This window comes from Chiloscyllium plagiosum, unplaced genomic scaffold, assembly GCF_037043375.1.
Source record: "Chiloscyllium plagiosum isolate Xiang-an unplaced genomic scaffold, Cpla_swu_hap1 HiC_scaffold_37, whole genome shotgun sequence".
In the NCBI taxonomy this organism is placed as follows: Eukaryota; Metazoa; Chordata; class Chondrichthyes; order Orectolobiformes; family Hemiscylliidae; genus Chiloscyllium; species Chiloscyllium plagiosum.
Genome location: NW_028270175.1, coordinates 23921216 through 23937251, shown reverse-complemented (window position 1 = coordinate 23937251; position 16036 = coordinate 23921216). Strand labels below are relative to the sequence as shown.

At 43.0% G+C, this 16036-nt stretch overlaps 1 protein-coding gene and 1 long non-coding RNA gene across 2 annotated transcripts in view; one reads left to right on the top strand and one right to left on the bottom strand.

Annotated features, from left to right (window-relative positions):
* Positions 1-12285, top strand: part of LOC122540302 (uncharacterized) — a 122508-nt gene extending 110223 nt beyond the window's left edge. The window contains exon 3 of the long non-coding RNA XR_015753527.1: positions 12185-12285. This is a non-coding gene — a long non-coding RNA (uncharacterized LOC122540302). The remainder of the gene's footprint in view (positions 1-12184) is intronic.
* Positions 1-16036, bottom strand: part of tmem88bl (transmembrane protein 88b-like) — a 35516-nt gene that overhangs the window by 9436 nt on the left and 10044 nt on the right. The gene's annotated exons all lie outside the window — the stretch shown is intronic.

Sequence of the window (16036 nt, the reverse complement as noted above, 5' to 3'; positions counted from 1 at the left end):
TGATCAACTGTTTTGTGCAGTGTTCAAATTGCTGAGAAATTCAGACCAAGCACTGGGTAAATCCCTGTAACAATCTCAGCATTAAATATTATATCTAATATTTCAGAAAGAAAATGTACTTATCATTTCAGTATTGCAGAATTTTTCAAAACAAAAGATGGCCATTTGGCTCTATTGCATTTGAGCTAGATCTCTCAGAGAGCTAAGTGATTGTTCCCAACACAGTGTGGGGTCAAGATTGTTATTTGACAGGGACCAAATCACAAAATTGTGCCCCTGATTTCTCAGCTAGAGAGAAGAAATCAACTAGGTTTGTGATCAATGTCCAATGATTCTTCCTGAACAGTGATTTTTGGGTGAGAATGTAGTCAGGTGTAGCTGTGGCATCATTGCTCAGACATGGAGGGTGCCCACTTTGATGTAAGAAAAGCCTCTCCCTTCGTACGATGTGGGAGCAACACGTCTGTACGTGAATTCTGACACACAACACCATCTTGTGATCTTGGAATACAATGAGTACTGAAGTATGAATTATGTTTGACACAGCCAAAATCAAATTTGAAAATTGCTGCTTCATTATAACACAAAGATTATTCTGTAACTAATAAGTTTCTGTGCATGAAGTTATCAGTTTTAGAAACAGAGCAGGAGGAGTCCCCATTCAGCCTGTTCTCTCATTCAACATGATCATGGCTGATCTTCATTCTCAACACCATACTCTCTCCTCAGGGCCTTGATGTTTTTATCCTCGAGAAACCTGTTTCTCCCTGAAGCAATATTCAGTGAATTGGCCTCCGCAGGTTTCTGAGGTAAAGAATTCCACTGGTTCGCTAACCCCAAGTGAAGAAATTGCACCTCCTCTGTTGGAAACTGGGGTCTTCCCTAAAACTGAAATTCTTTCTGTAACATGTGTGTTACAGCATTAACTAGCCACCTACAAATATAAACAGATCTCCAGTACATGAAAATAGAGGAGAGGTTATAAAGATCACTGAGGTCATAACTCACATTAGAGATTTATCAGGCACCATACTACACTATTACCAATACAGTGTTTTGAAAAATGACAAGTTTTTGTTCTTAAAAGGATTGCAAGTTAACCTTCAAATGGAAATAGGCAAGGGGATAACAGTCATCCTGACGTCATGAGCTTGTGGTTATCACAGTCACACTTCCTCTTTTTGTTTCATTATCAATGTATCATATCTGCTTCTTAACAAACTCAATAAACTATCAAAAAATTGCTATTAATTATCAGCTGCCTATATTAGGTGACTGTGATCACCAAGGCCCCAAAACCAACACAGCTCAGTCTGACATAACCTCCACCCTGAGACCATGACCTCTTATTCAGGGAGCGCGGAGGTGGGGGGGAAAGCCCACCGGCCAGGGGGCACACCGTTCCTGCATCCAGTTTATTCAATCACATCAGAATCTTATACATTTCTTTGAGATTCCCCCCTCACTTTTCTGAACTCCAGTGAATACAGGTCCAGTCGACCCAATCTCATCTTGTCCAACAAACCAACCCGGAATCACTCTGATGAACCATTATTGCTTTCCCTATGTGGCACCTTACTTTTTCTGTAATGCTTGATTGTATTGTGCAGTTGACAATGAACAAGAAAGCAAAGATAATAATAAATAACCACAGATAAGAAAATCCAAGGCCTCGGAAGTTGTTTGCTTTATTGGCCTGGAGGAGACATCTCATCACCGACAGCTCAAAACCTCTCTTCACAAGAAAAGGACAACATACACCTTTTAAAACCATAGTGTCATCACAGCAGTTGCCACTAAGTAAATAGCGATGCAAATTTAACTTGTAATGGATAATTCCTGCACATTTCAAAATATTTTATTTATTGATTGCATTTTCCATTCTTCCACCATCACTTTAAAATGGGGACGTTCAAAAAGGTTCTCAGATGACTCTGTGTGTAATGGCCCTGGGTACAATTATATGCTGTTTGAGAGTTTTCATATTGCAAATTTCCCACAGGACATTTTAGAGTCTTAGAGTCATAGAGTCATACAGCACAAAAACAGACCCTTCATCCATCTCATCGGCACCAACCAGACATCTCCATCTGACCCAGTTCTATTTTCCTGCATATCCCTCTAAATCCTTCCAATTCATATCCCCATTCAGATGCCTTTTAAATATTGCAATTGTACCAGCATCCACCACTTCCTCTGGCAGCTCATTCCTTACACACACCACCCTCTGTGTGAAAAAGTTATCGCTCAGGTCCTTTTAAATCTTTCCCCTCTCACCTTAAACTGATATCCTTTAGTTTTGGACTCACCCACACTAGGAAAAAGACCTTGGCTACTCACCCTATCCATAGTCCTCATTATTTTATAAACTTCTATCAGGTCACCCCTCAGTCTCTGACACTCCAGGGAATTGGGTGGCACAGTGGCTCAGTGGTTAGCACTGCTGCCTCATAGCACCAGGGACCCAGGTTTGATTCCAGCCTCGGGTGACTGTTTGTGTGGAGTTTGCACATTCTCCCTGTGTCTACGTGGGTTTCCTCCCACAATCCAAAGATGTGCAGGTCAGGTGAATTTGCCATACTAAATTGCCCATTGTGTTGGGTGCATTAGTCAGAGGGTCTGGCTGGATTACTCCTCGGAGGGTTGGTGTGGACTTGATGGGCCTGTTTCCTCACTGTAGGGCACCTAATCTAAAGCCCCAACCTATTCAGCCTCTTCCAAAACACAAACCCTCCAGTCCCAGTAACATCCTTGTAATCCTTTTCCGCACCCTCTCAAGTTTAATAATATCTTTCCTACAGCAAAGTGACCAGAATTGTAAGCAGAATTACAGAAGATCCCCCGACCTATTGCATGGTGTTACTAAACATTGGCTAGAGGTGAGAAAGAACAAGTGAAAACAGTGTTTCCTTTCAAAGTAATGAATCCAGAATCATTAGCGCCTACACAAATGGACAGAGGGGGCTCTTTTGACATCGCATCGCTACATCTATTCCTCAGCCAATCGAGTGCAGTGGCTCATTTTTCTTGTGTGTATGTTGCTGTTTCTGTTTCTCCTTCTCTGCGATGTTCTCACATCGATGTTTTTCTGTTTTTTGACTGAGTGCCCCGATTTTCCTCTTCGCTGATTGTACCAGTGTGAAAGGCATTGGGCCCTTCAGGCAGGCTCTTTATCTTTGCGCTTGATTTAAATTGCTTTACTGGGTAGAATCTCTACCCTTGCTTCGGAGCCCATGTTTTAAGTAAAGATGTAGGGGCCTTGAAAATGAAGTCTACTTGGAGGCTCTGTTGCTGAGATTAGCTTCTTGGTCGGCACGTTGGCTCAGTGGTTAGCACTTCTGCCTCACAGCGCCAGGGTCCCGGGTTTAATTCCACCCTCGGGCAACTGCCTGTGCGGGGTTTGCACGTTCTCCCCATGTCTGTGCAGGTTTCCTCCAGGTGCTCCGGTTTCCCCTCACAGTCCAAAGATGTGCAGGCTAGGTAAATTAGACATGCTAAATTGCCCATTGAGTTCAGTGAAGTGTGGGTTAGGTGTATTAGTCAGAGGTAAATGTAGAGTAATCGGGTAGGGGAATAGGGCTGGGTGTATTACTCTTTGGAGGGTTGGTGTGGACTTGTTGGGCTGAAATGACCTGTTTCCATGCTATAGGGATTCTACTCTTATAGGGATTCTATTTTATGATTCTGCAAGACCAGGAAAACACTTTCAGCTTCTCTCAGATCCAGCCTGGATATGAGTCAGATGTCTGACACATGAAGGGAGACTGGATCGGTTAGGACTATATTTGCTGGAGTTAAGAAGAATGGAGGGGGAGGTCTCATAGAAACTTATTAAACTCTAACAGGGCTAGATGCGGTGAACCATGGGACAAAGTCTAAGTGCACTGACTAGGCCAGTTAGGGCTGAGATAAGGAGAAATTTCTTCACTTGTGGAGTAGTGAGGGGTGACCTTATAGAGGTTTATAAAATCATTATGGGCATGGATAGGATAAATAGGCAAGGTCTTTTCCCTAGGGTGGGAGAGTCTATAACTAGAGGGCATAGATTTATGGTGCGAGGGAAAGATGTAAAAGAGACCTAAGGGGCAACTTTTTCACGCAGAGGGTGGTACGTGTATGGAATGAGCTGCCAGAGGAAGTGGTGGAGGCTAGTACAATTGCAACAGTTAAAAGGCATTTGGATGGGTATATGGATAAGAAGGGTTTGGAGGGATATGGGCCGGGTGCTGGAGAGTGGTTGGGATTAGGTTGGGATATCTGGTCGTCGACCGAAGAGTCTGTTTCCATGCTGTACATCTATGATTCTATGACTCTAGTGAACCTGTGGAATTCCCTGCCACAGAAAAAGCAGATGAGGCCAAAACACTTTCAAGAAGGTGTTAGTTATAATTGTTAAGGCTAAAGGGATCATAGGGTATGAAGAGAAAGCAGAAACAGGGGACGGAGTTGGATGATCAGCCATGACCATATTGAATAGTGGAGAAGGCTTGATAGGCTGAGTTGCCTACATTCCTGATGAAGGGCTTATGCCTGAAACATCAACTCTCCTGCTGCTCGGATGATGCCTGACCTGCTGCGCTTCTCGAGCGCCACACATTTTGACTCTATTCCTGCACCTGTTTTCTATATTTCTATGCCAGTGCCTCTGAAGTTTAGCCTCCTTTTGCCCAGCAACATTAATACTGGTAAGGAAGGGACGTACAATGTATGAGCCTGGATTTTACATAAAGAGATACGAAAGAGGACCAGTTAACTGCCAGCATCAACCATCTATTCCTTCCCTGTCAATCAGAGCCACGCTAACCCCTTCCATTGCTGCCTTCTTTGTTTCATTAGTTTCACTCTGAGTTGGTGTTTCCTCTGTATTCGTGGAGTTGAAACGGGATGATTAACAGATAGAGATGCAGCGGCACATGCCCAGAGCCCCTGAAGCCTGAGTTTTAATGTGAAATTGATGTTGTCTAAGAAGAAAACACTGCGAATGGCTACTCCTTAAGTAGCCTGAGATTTTTATCTGCTGCATATCATCTGTTAGCATGAATTCTGTCTCTTTCAAATGAGCTCTCACCAACACATTATCATCAGATAAGCAACTGTCAGGCATAACGTCTCTTGGAGGCAGGTTCAGACCTGCAGATCTAAAAAAAACTTTGTGGATCTTGGTTGAAACCTTCTAAATGACATCACAGAAAGATTCAGTGTCTTTAATGGTGATCAAACCCCAAAATTTAATTTTGCAAAGTGGTTTTGGAGGTGGGACCAGAAACAATATAACAGATTCCTGTGACAGGTCAATGCCCTGACACATTCCCAGCTTTGAGTGCTGTTGCTGGATGAGGGATCTGACAAACTCTGCCTACTCAACCGGCAGCTACAGTAAACAAAGTCTGCGTAACAAAGACCCCAAACGGAGCTCAAATATTGACACTACTGGATTCATCCCAAAGGTGGACAGGGCTCGCATTACGGCTGAAATCTGGTCATTACATTGAGACAGCTCCACAGCAGGGAGCCAATGGGCCCTCAACGCCTCCTTTAAATAAGTCCCTCTCTGATTTGCAGGCGTCAGAGGGCGATGAGCCATCCTGTGAAAGATTCCCTCACACCAACATGAGCTTTGCTTTGTCAAGCATTTCTAGATTCTTCAGAGCACCTCTGCATTGAGGCACTATTGTGATCTCGCGCCTGTGTCAATGGTGCCTGCCTTTCCTGGTGAGGTCACAAGTGAGACACCGCTGTTGGGTGCTCTTGCTGGGTCTGCCATTGTAACTGGGACAATGTTGAAGAGTGTGGAGCTGGAAGGAGGTCAGGCAGCACCTGAGAAGCAGGAGAATCAATGTTTTGGGCATCAGCTCTTCATCAGGAATGTCACTCTCCGCCAGTAACTAAGCTTATAATACTGCCAACTTTAATGGCTGTAGAAAAGAAGACACAAGGTAATATTAAAGGAAGAGAAAGATGAACAAAACTGGTAGACAAAGCAATTAAAAGATCTAGCAACTCCTAGGTATGTAGAATTCACAACTACGAACATTGTGTTGAACTTGTAAAGGACCCTGATCCGGCCGCTCTTGGACGACTATATACAGTTCTGAACTCTGTACTTTGAAAATTACATAGACACACTGGTGAGAATGTAACAACACCTTACAGGAATGGCAACAGAATTGAGAGAAGTCAGATATTGGGAAAGGGGCTGTTGTATCTGGAAAAGAGGAGACTTAGTGGAAACTTGATGGAGTTTTTAAAACTGTAGATGGACTGGATAGAGGAGACATGAAGCAAATGTTTCCATTATGGAAAAATCTGAAACAAGGCTTGTGAAAATATGATAGTGACTAGTAAATCCATATGAGAAATTAGGGGGCATTCCTTAATTCAGACAGCAGGCACAATATGGGAGCTACTGCCAGAGAAAAAAGTCAAAAGAAATGCCTTTAGATATGGCTGAGAAAAATGGCTGAGATGATGCCGATTGAGTCAGAGAGGACTCATGTGGAATGTGAACAACAGCAGAGGTTAATCGAACCAAATGACCTGTTTCTGTGCTGTTGCAGCAAGATACAATTATAAAATTCCTGGTGTGTTTAGGTGCAAGCTGAGCTCTCTACGAAAGGAACGTCAGCCTTCTGTTAGACAGAAGGAAGTGAGATAAAACTGTCTAAGCTCTTGTGGAAGTGATTTACAGCCAAGCTAAAAGGTCTGGATTCTAAAGGCAATATGAATAAATCAGGCACGCAAATGAATTGGAAGTTTGAATCAGAGAACCTGATTGTGAAATGGGCATTAGTGGTTACTCAGTTAGAAAGGAGCTATGGAAAGCTACGCCATCAGAACTAATGTGACCACATTGAGAAATGGTCTGTTCCCATGTGCTTCGTTGGTGTTAACCATATACAGGGGAACTTGGATGGAATGCAATTGTCAAAGAATGTGACTCAAAAACTGAATCTGTTCAGGGGAAAGTGAATGTTCTGGCATTCCAGAGATTGCATGCAAAAGTCTTTGTATTTATCTGTTGTGCAATACCTCTATAAGGAGTCTCCTTGTGGTCACGTAAGACAGAAGCTTTTTTGTTGTATTGTCAATTTCAAGTGGAATTTACCTTTCTCTTTGAAGTATCATTAACCTGATTATGCAAGTATAATTTCCATTACTTCTGTTTTCTGTTAAGGTAAAGGACACAAAAAGTGGAACAGTCACTTGATTCTATAAAATCTAGGTATTGCTGAGAAAAAGACAGGCTGAAAAATCTTTTCACCTTGTAAGTATCAGGGCAGAATTGCAAGAATTTCAAATCTCACTGGGAACAACAACTTATACTGCAGGAGATGAGGGTGCTGATTAATTTGCAAATGGATTCAGATTAGTAGAGGTGTTGCCATGGAGAATGTTAACTGTCAAACCTTTGTTCAAATTCAAACTAGGTAGGTTGACTTTGATTGGCCAGAGCTTTGCTGGGTCATACACCAGGGAATGTCTATCATCCAACCTTTTGTTCAACTGGGCATCTTCTTTCTGGGTTGCAAAGGACAGGATCCTGTGTGTTAATATATGCAGCTGCTTGCACACTAAGTGAGTCACATTGTAAGTCTAACTATTAATCTTAAATTAGTTATTAGTGCAATTATGATTGTTTAGCAAGTTTTGTCCAATTACAGGATGGCATCCAACATAAGGCACTAGGCTAGGAGTTCTGCAAGCACATGCTGGTTGGAGACAGTTTTTACTCTGCTTGTTCTGAGCAGCTGAAGGATGTGTTGCTTAATATGACCGGCCAGTCTGATCTGGAATTAAAAGCTTACCAGCTTGGCATTAAGCCAACACTAAAATTCAGACACCATAATTAACACGATAGGGTAGGCTTCACCAATATTATGGAGGGGGTCAAGGGAAGGAAATCAACTGTTCTGTGATGGATCCAACAGGATAATTGGAAACATGACAGCTACCTCAATCAGGGTCAGCATGGGCAAAGCTATTGTAGAAGGAGTAACTGCAGAATTGTTGAGGTAGTGACAGACAGTAGCAGAGGAGACAGCTGCTTAGCAGGAGAGAGAGGAGGGCTGGCAGCATTGCCAGCTGCACATCAGTACTATTGACCACATTTAATCAACCAGAGCAAAAACAGAAAATCTAAAATGTGAAACATCCTTGTATTGACTTGAAAGATTGGTGATCTGGGGGAATGGAATAGTAAAACATCCTGGTCAATGTTTATCCTTCAGTCAAATTATTTGTTCTCTATCGTCGTAGTGATTGGAACCAGGTTGATGCTGTTAACTATGAAGTTCTTGATTGGTCTAATCAGGAAAGCCTTGGCTGACCAACATAACCAGGAGATTAGAATCTCCTCAGTTGAGGACTGATTCGAAGCTGGCTGTGTACTAGTGAACAAAGGGTGACATAGTGATGGGACACTAGCCTCGGTAAAGTTATTTCGAATGTATTGCTCTTTATTGGATATTTTGGTGTGTAAATTAGCAGTTCAAAAGCGCTTCCTTTACTGTGGCATACTTTGGATGTCATGCACAATGTAAGAACAAGACATTATTTTCATCTTTTACAACTGAGAAACCATTTGGCCCATCTGATCAGTGCTGGTGACTATGCTTCACACAGGTTTCCTCCCCCCCCCGCCCCCCATCAGCAGATTCTTTCTCCTTTATGTACTTATTTGATTTTCCATTAATTGGATCAACACTATCCAAATCAACGATATCATAAGGTACCAGGTTACACACTTTAATGTTCCCCATGTAAAGATATTTGTTCTAAATTCTTTATTAAGTTTAGTAGTGAGTTTCTTATAATCATGACTCTACATGTGGAATATCTTCTCTGCATCTAATCTATCAAATCCCTTCATGATGTCAAAGATCTCTGTAAAGAACTTCTCAACCTTCTCTTTTCGAGTGAAGAAAAAGCAACTGCCTATTTATTTTTTCCTTAAAGTCATAATCACTCAGATCTGGCATTATTATGGTATTTTTGTTTCACTTTCTCAAGTGCCTCTGTATTCTTTTCTCTACTGTGTGTGTTGGTGGGTGGTGGGGGGGGGGCGGCGCAGAACTGTGCACAGTGCTCTTAGTGTGCTCAACGTGCTATCCAAGTTCAGCATAACTTTGCTGTTTTTAAATTCTGTTCCTCGAGAATGAACAACAGTACTGCATCGACATGTCCATGGTCATAACAATCTGCTTTAAGGCCTAATTAATGGGAATCATTGATCTAGGAGCACAAGGCATTAAGGTGGAAATGGAGAATGTAACTGTGTCTCTGTTGTCATGTGGGAGAGACTCTGCTGGAGAGTTGGAAGTAGGGCAGTTTAGGTTAGAGAACTCTGCTGCAATAACACCGTGTACATATTGTTAATAAAATCCATTTAAAGACACCCCTTAATGCCTGGCCAGTGCTGAACTAACAGATAAACTTAAATTCCAACATGGTGGCAGCGATGAAAACTGGAGAACTGGCAAGTGACCGCATTGCCTCTTCCAAAGAAGACCCACCAAACCACATGCCAATCAGGCAGTGATAAGGCCAGCAGGGAGCTTTTGATAGGCCAAGGGCCAGAAGTCCCACCTGATAACAGCTGCCAGCCAATCAGAACCCTGCAGGTCACACTCAGCCATTCCATGGAGGAGGCAAATGCTGCTGCCAGAAAATTATTCCCAGAATCTGAGGATTGTGTAGAACCCCAAACAAACAAGCTTGATGTGTGGGGGGGGGGGGGGAATGATGTGGTGTTAGGTGGTCATAGACAGAGAGGGAGGGAAGGGGAGGGGGTGTCACTAGTCAGAGTGATGGTGTGATTTGCTTCCAGAAAGCACACCCATACCCAATATCCAATGTTTCTGGTCGCTAAGGATCTTTGATCGAAGGGCAGCCCCAGCCCAGGGAGACAATCCAGCTGCAGTGTAGTAGCTCTCATGAACATTGCTTAGCAACAGGCCAGTCAGGACCAGTTCCTGACTGGGGTGGGGGAGGGGGTGTTACAAGTGGCTGAAGTCCCACAGTCATTCTTTATGTGCCACAAAAAAAAGGATAAAGTCCTCTGCTCCTGGTACAGGCAGGTTCGGAGGCAAGAACGGAACCTATTTAAGTGGGATAATGGCGTACCTAAACTCCACCACCTTCTCGCCTCCATCAACATTAAGCTCTGGTTGGGAGGGTCCATGGACCTCCTTCTTGCCTCTCTGTCAATTGTGGTCCATTTGAGGGCTTCACTTGCCCCATTGGGATTACCCCACCTACAATGGGCTGTTGCCATGCAACATTCTCATCACTGGGAACAGAGAATTTCACCCCCAACCACATTTATCTCATCCCACTTTGCCCACCCCATCCCAAAATACACTTACTAAGCCACACTGAATTAATTCCTCATTTCCTACTTTCGCGCCAAAAGTCGTCAAAATCATCCAGCAGCAACATTATTAATAACGCCCACTCTATGCCTTCATGCTGACTGTGATCTTGTGATCCGCTACACATGTGAATTAATAGATTTCATCGTGAATATTGCACTGAGAAATGACACAATATGAGACAAATCCATCACTTCAACTCTGATGCTTACTCACTCTCCCTTCCACTCGTTTCATTAGCTGCCACTGACTGTCCCTTCCCATTACCTCACACCACCAGATTCTCAGAACTTCATTTTTTTAATCTACCTTGATATTGTGTCTCTGAATTTATGGATGCGGCTCAAAGACTGAATTAGAGGCCATGAAACATGAAATAGATTTGCAGTAAGTGACAGTCAAATTAGAGATAGCTCTCCATCAAATGTGCTATCTAGTCAGTGTTGCCTAAGCCATCGATTGTTCGTGTGTCTCTGGAAATATCTGTCAATAATCCATCATGGTTATATTGAAGGTAATAGGCACCAAGCGAATAATGAAACTGGTGAAGTGCGACACTGCACTTTGACAACTAATTTAACAGCTTCATTCTGTAGAATTTCTCGCTGGGACTGAACCTAAACTGCATCAGTTACTGCCTCCAACCTGGTCTTCCATTGCACTTCATGTTTTTATTCTGTGAGATAAGATTGTTTCTATGATCTGGAGACAAGTAATTAAATATAATTCTCAATCTTGATCTCAGTCTGAAATTCAACCCAGTCTCCATATGCGAAGGAATGGCTAAGGTTAAAAGCGAATAAATAATCAATAGCACAGTTTATTTGGCTATGAAGCACAAATGTATTTTCCTTGTGATTCTTCCTTCCAACATTCTGGTCCCCATTCCAAAGAGGCCAATCTGCTTCAGTCACCTTAAAATCAAAGTGGAAATAATGCAAACAACTGGACCGAATGCAATGCATGCAGGGATATTGAGGGAGACAAGAGGGGAAATTGCAGCAACATTGGCAATAATTTTTTTGTCATCTTTGGGCGTGCAGGAGAATTGGAGAATTGCAAACATTACACACTTGTTCTAAAAAGAATGTAAGGGTAAATCAAACAACTACAGACCCGTCTATTTAACTTTGGTGGTTGGAAACGTACAGAAACGAGTGTTCAGGACAAAGTGAATAGTTGCATGAACAGGGTTAGAGGGACTGGGTAATGGAGGGTGGGTCTAGGGGGGATGCTCTTTGGAGGGTCAGTATGGACTCAAGGTGCCAAATGGCCTGCTTCCACACTGTAGAGATTCTATGATTCTATGAAATGCAAAGAGATTCAGGATGGATTTCTTTAAGGAAACTCGTATTGACCTAACTTACTGGAGTTTTTTCTTTGGAAGAGAATGGGTTATGCTTTGTTGTACTCAGAAAACTTTGGATATGGTCCTGCACAAATAGACTTGTAAGCAAAGTCAGAGTTCATGGAATAAGAGGAACCACAAAAAAACCCATCTGGTTCCCCAATTCCTTTATTGAAGGAACTGCCATCCTGATCCACTCTGGCCAACATGTGACTCTAGTTTCTTAACTGCCGTCTGACTGCTGACCCAATTGGTGATGCCCACATCCTACGAATACATTTTTAAAAGATAACATGGATACAAAATTGAATGAGTGAAAGGACACAGAATATTAATTTATGAATGTTTTTCAGGCTGGGACACAGCTTGTATTGGCATTCCCCAGGATCGTTGCTTCTCCTGATTTATATTAATGATGTAGATTTTGGTATACAGGGTACAATTTCAACATTTGTATTTGTTACAGATCTTAGAAGCATTGCGAGCTGTGAGGAGGATGGTGTAGGACTTCTAACGGAAATAGGCAAGTTGGTGAATGGCGTGGATAACGGCTGATGGATTTCAATGTGGAGAAATGTGAGGGGATATATTTTGGTGGATGAACATAAACATACAATAGAAAATAAAGGGTACAACTCTAAATGGGGTGCAGGAGCAGAGGGACCTGGATGTACATGCAAGCATACGTCATTTAAAGAGGCAGAACAGCATAAAAAAGGAGTTGATAAATCAAACAGTATCTGGGGCTTTTTTAACTGGAGTATGGAATACAACAACAAGGAAGTTATACTGATCTTGTACAAGACACTAATTTGGCCTCAGCTAGAGTTTTGTGGTCAGTTCTGGGTGTTGCACTTTAGGAAGAATGTGATGGCATTGGAAGGGCTGCAGAAGAGGTTTAGGAAAATGGTTCCAGGGATGAAGGGCTGCAGTTATGAAGAATTGGAACTCTCCACCTTGGAGACTGAGAGGAGATCTGATTGAAGTATTCAAAATCATGAACGGTCTGGACAGAGTAAAAAGGGACATTTCTCACTTGTGAAAGGATCAAGAAAGAGAGGGCACAGATTCAAAACATTAAAAGGAAAGGAAGCAAAAGTGACATTGAGAAAAACATTTTCTGGCAGTGTGTAGTTAGCATCTGGAATGTACTGTCTGACAGAGCGGTGAAGGCAGGTTCAATAAAAACTTTCAAAAAGAAAAATAAATGGTTATTTGAAAAGGAACAATGAGCAGAGTTGCAAGGAGAAGACAGGGGAATAGCACCATGTGATTTGGAGAACAGGTTTAAATCAGATGGGCCTAATAGCTCCTTTCTGAGACTGTAACAATTCTGCATGGAATGGAGAGGGAACAGGTAAACAAAAGCCAAAGTGGTGTGCCTGTTGGTCTGTCTCTTCTTTTCCTGATTTTAACCATTTCAGCTAAGGACTGGGGATAGGACATAGGGAGCAGTTACTGGGCAACAAAGTGAAGCCATCCTTTCCATCAGTTGGGTGAATCACACTCCTTAGGGAACTTGTGGGAGGCTCTTCCTCTGACCTTGGTGATGAGATTTGCACAGGGGCGCACGGCCTTTAGGGACTCCTGTGAAGGGGATTGGTTGCATTCTGGCAGGAATAGGATCAGCAGTGATGCAACAATCTTATTAAATGCAAAAATAAGCGAAAGCTTGAGCAAAGAAGCTGTGAGAGCATTTTACTGTGGAGAAGTAAGTAATAAGTCAGAGATATCATGAAAGACCTGAATTAAAGAAGTACTGAGATTCAGAGATTTATTGGGCTGAAGCAGGTTCCAGCCATGGGAAGAGGTGAAACTTTGGAGGAACTTGGAAACAAGAATGAGACAATGTTGGATGAGGAGACAAAGTAGGCCAGTGAGAATGGTCACCAGTTGGTTTGACAGGCTAAATGACTGGACTTGGTGCAAGGAAGATGATGAGCAACACAGTTTTTGAAGAACTCAAATTTACATAGGGTACCAAGTAATGGACCAGGCAAGAGACTATTGGAATACTCAAATACAGAGATTACTAATGCATGAATAAAGGTCTCAGGATCAGATGAACTGAGGCAGAGACAGCTGACATTATTGAAGCGTATGTGGAAGATCTTGGTGATGAAGATGCGACTAAGTTGGTACCTCAGCTCAGGGTCAAATGGGATGCCATGGTTGTCAATGGCCTGGTTTAAGTCAAGCTGGTATCTTGCAAGAGGGATACAGTTGGTGTCTCGGGAATGGAATTTGTGGTGAAGACTGAAGACGTTAGCTGCAGTCTTCTCAGTATTTAGTTGGAGAGAACATCTGCCCATTTATTACTAAATGTTGGACACAGTGAGGAATCAAAGGGGTTGCGATGTTGGATTGAGCTGCTGGGTAAAATTGTGTTTGGAACACAACATTGTCTTTTCTGATTAATTCTCTGAGAGGCAGATGGGAAATGTCACAATGCAAACTCTGGATCATGGAGTATGGGCAGACAATCCTGCAACTGCCAGTTCTTTGGGGTATAGTTCAGTAATATCTGAAACACTGCTCTAACTCTTTTGAAGTCTGGCTTTTTGCACCGTGACAAAGTTTAACAGGACAGCTGCTTTTAGCCAACCAAGTCCAGATTTCATATAGAGGTTAACAGTACCAGTTCCCAGCTGAGATCAGTGCAATACTTCTGTAGCAATAAACAAGGATTTGCTTCTGAACTCTCTCTCAGAGGCAGCCAGTGCTTGGCTACAATAATCAATTCTGTTATCACAAAAACAAGTGGCAATATACAGAAATCCATCTCCCAAACCACGAACAGCTAAAATTCTTTCTCACCTCTCATTGATAAAAAATACACATAATGTCAACAAAATAATAACTGAGAATTATTTATATTTTACCAGTGTAAAACTAACAAAATTATAAATAACAGCAGTAATAGAATGAAGCTACGTTGTGAATTCATATGAACATGTTAACTTGAACTTAATATGACCGAGTCCACTGCTTATTTCCTGATCTGAAATTACCTGCAACCTAATCATACTCTCCAATGACTTTAAAAAATGAGAGAGAACAAGGCACCCTGTTAAACAGGCAATCAGTTCAATCTCAGCATCTCTTCACTCAGCAGACTGGTTAAAATGACCTAGAGCGACTATTTCTGGGTTTGCACAGAGCTTTTCGAAGTGTGGGCGAGGGAACTTAATTGAGTGAGAAGCAAAATTCAGCTTCCTGATGGCAGGCCAAAAGGTTTGCCTCTTAAGAATGCCATGAATAACTAAAAATGACATTTATGAACTGAAACTTGTCAGGCAAAAAATGGGAAATACATGGTTACAAATCCGACTCCAAATATGAGGAGTCTACTTGGCAGGGTACACTGCTTCCTGCATTCTCCAGTGAGCACAGGCATCTTCAGTTACTTGGCTCCTTCATAACTAAGAGTCTAGATTAGAGTGGTGCTGAAAAAGCACAGCAGGTCAGGCAGCATCCAAGGAGCAGGAAAATCGATGTTTCAGGCAAAAGCCCTTCGTCAGGAATAGAGGCAGTGTGCCTGCAGAGTGGAGAGATAAATGAGTGGGGGGTGGGGGTGGGGAGAAAGTAGCATAGAGTACAATAGGTGAATGGGGGTGGGGATGGAGGTGACAGGTCAGAGAGGGGGGTGGGGGAAGGTAGCAAAGAGTACAATGGGTGAATGGATGTGGGGATGAATGTGATAGATCAGAGAGGAGGGTGGAGTGGATAGGTGGAAAGGAAGACAGGCAGGTAGGACAGGTCATGAGGGCGGTGCTGAGCTGGAAGGTTGGAGCTGAGGTGAGGTGAGGGAAGGGGAAATGAGGAAACTGGTGAAATCCATATTGATGCCATAGGGTTGAAGTGTTCCAAGGCAGAAGATGAGGCATTCCTCCTCCAGGCGTTGGATAGTGAGGGAGCGGCGGTGGAGGAGGCCCAGGACCTGCATGTCCTCGGCAGAGTGGGAGGGGTAATTGAAATGTTGGGCCACAGGCCGGTGGGGTTGATTGGTGCAGGTGTCCCAGAGATGTTCCCTAAGGCGCTCTACTAGGAGGTGTCCAGTCTCCCCAATGTAGAGGAGACCACATCGGGAGCAATAGATACAATAAATGATATTGGTGGATGTACAGGTAAACTTTGATGGATGTGGAAGGCTCCTTTGGGGCCTTGGATAGAGGTGCGGGAAGAGTGTGGGTGCAGGTTTTGCAATTCCTGCGGTGGCAGGGGAGGGTGCCAGGAAGGGAGGGTGGGTTGTTGGGGGCTGTGGACCTGACCAGGTGATCATGGAGGGAACGGTCTTTGCAGAAAGCGGATAGGGTGG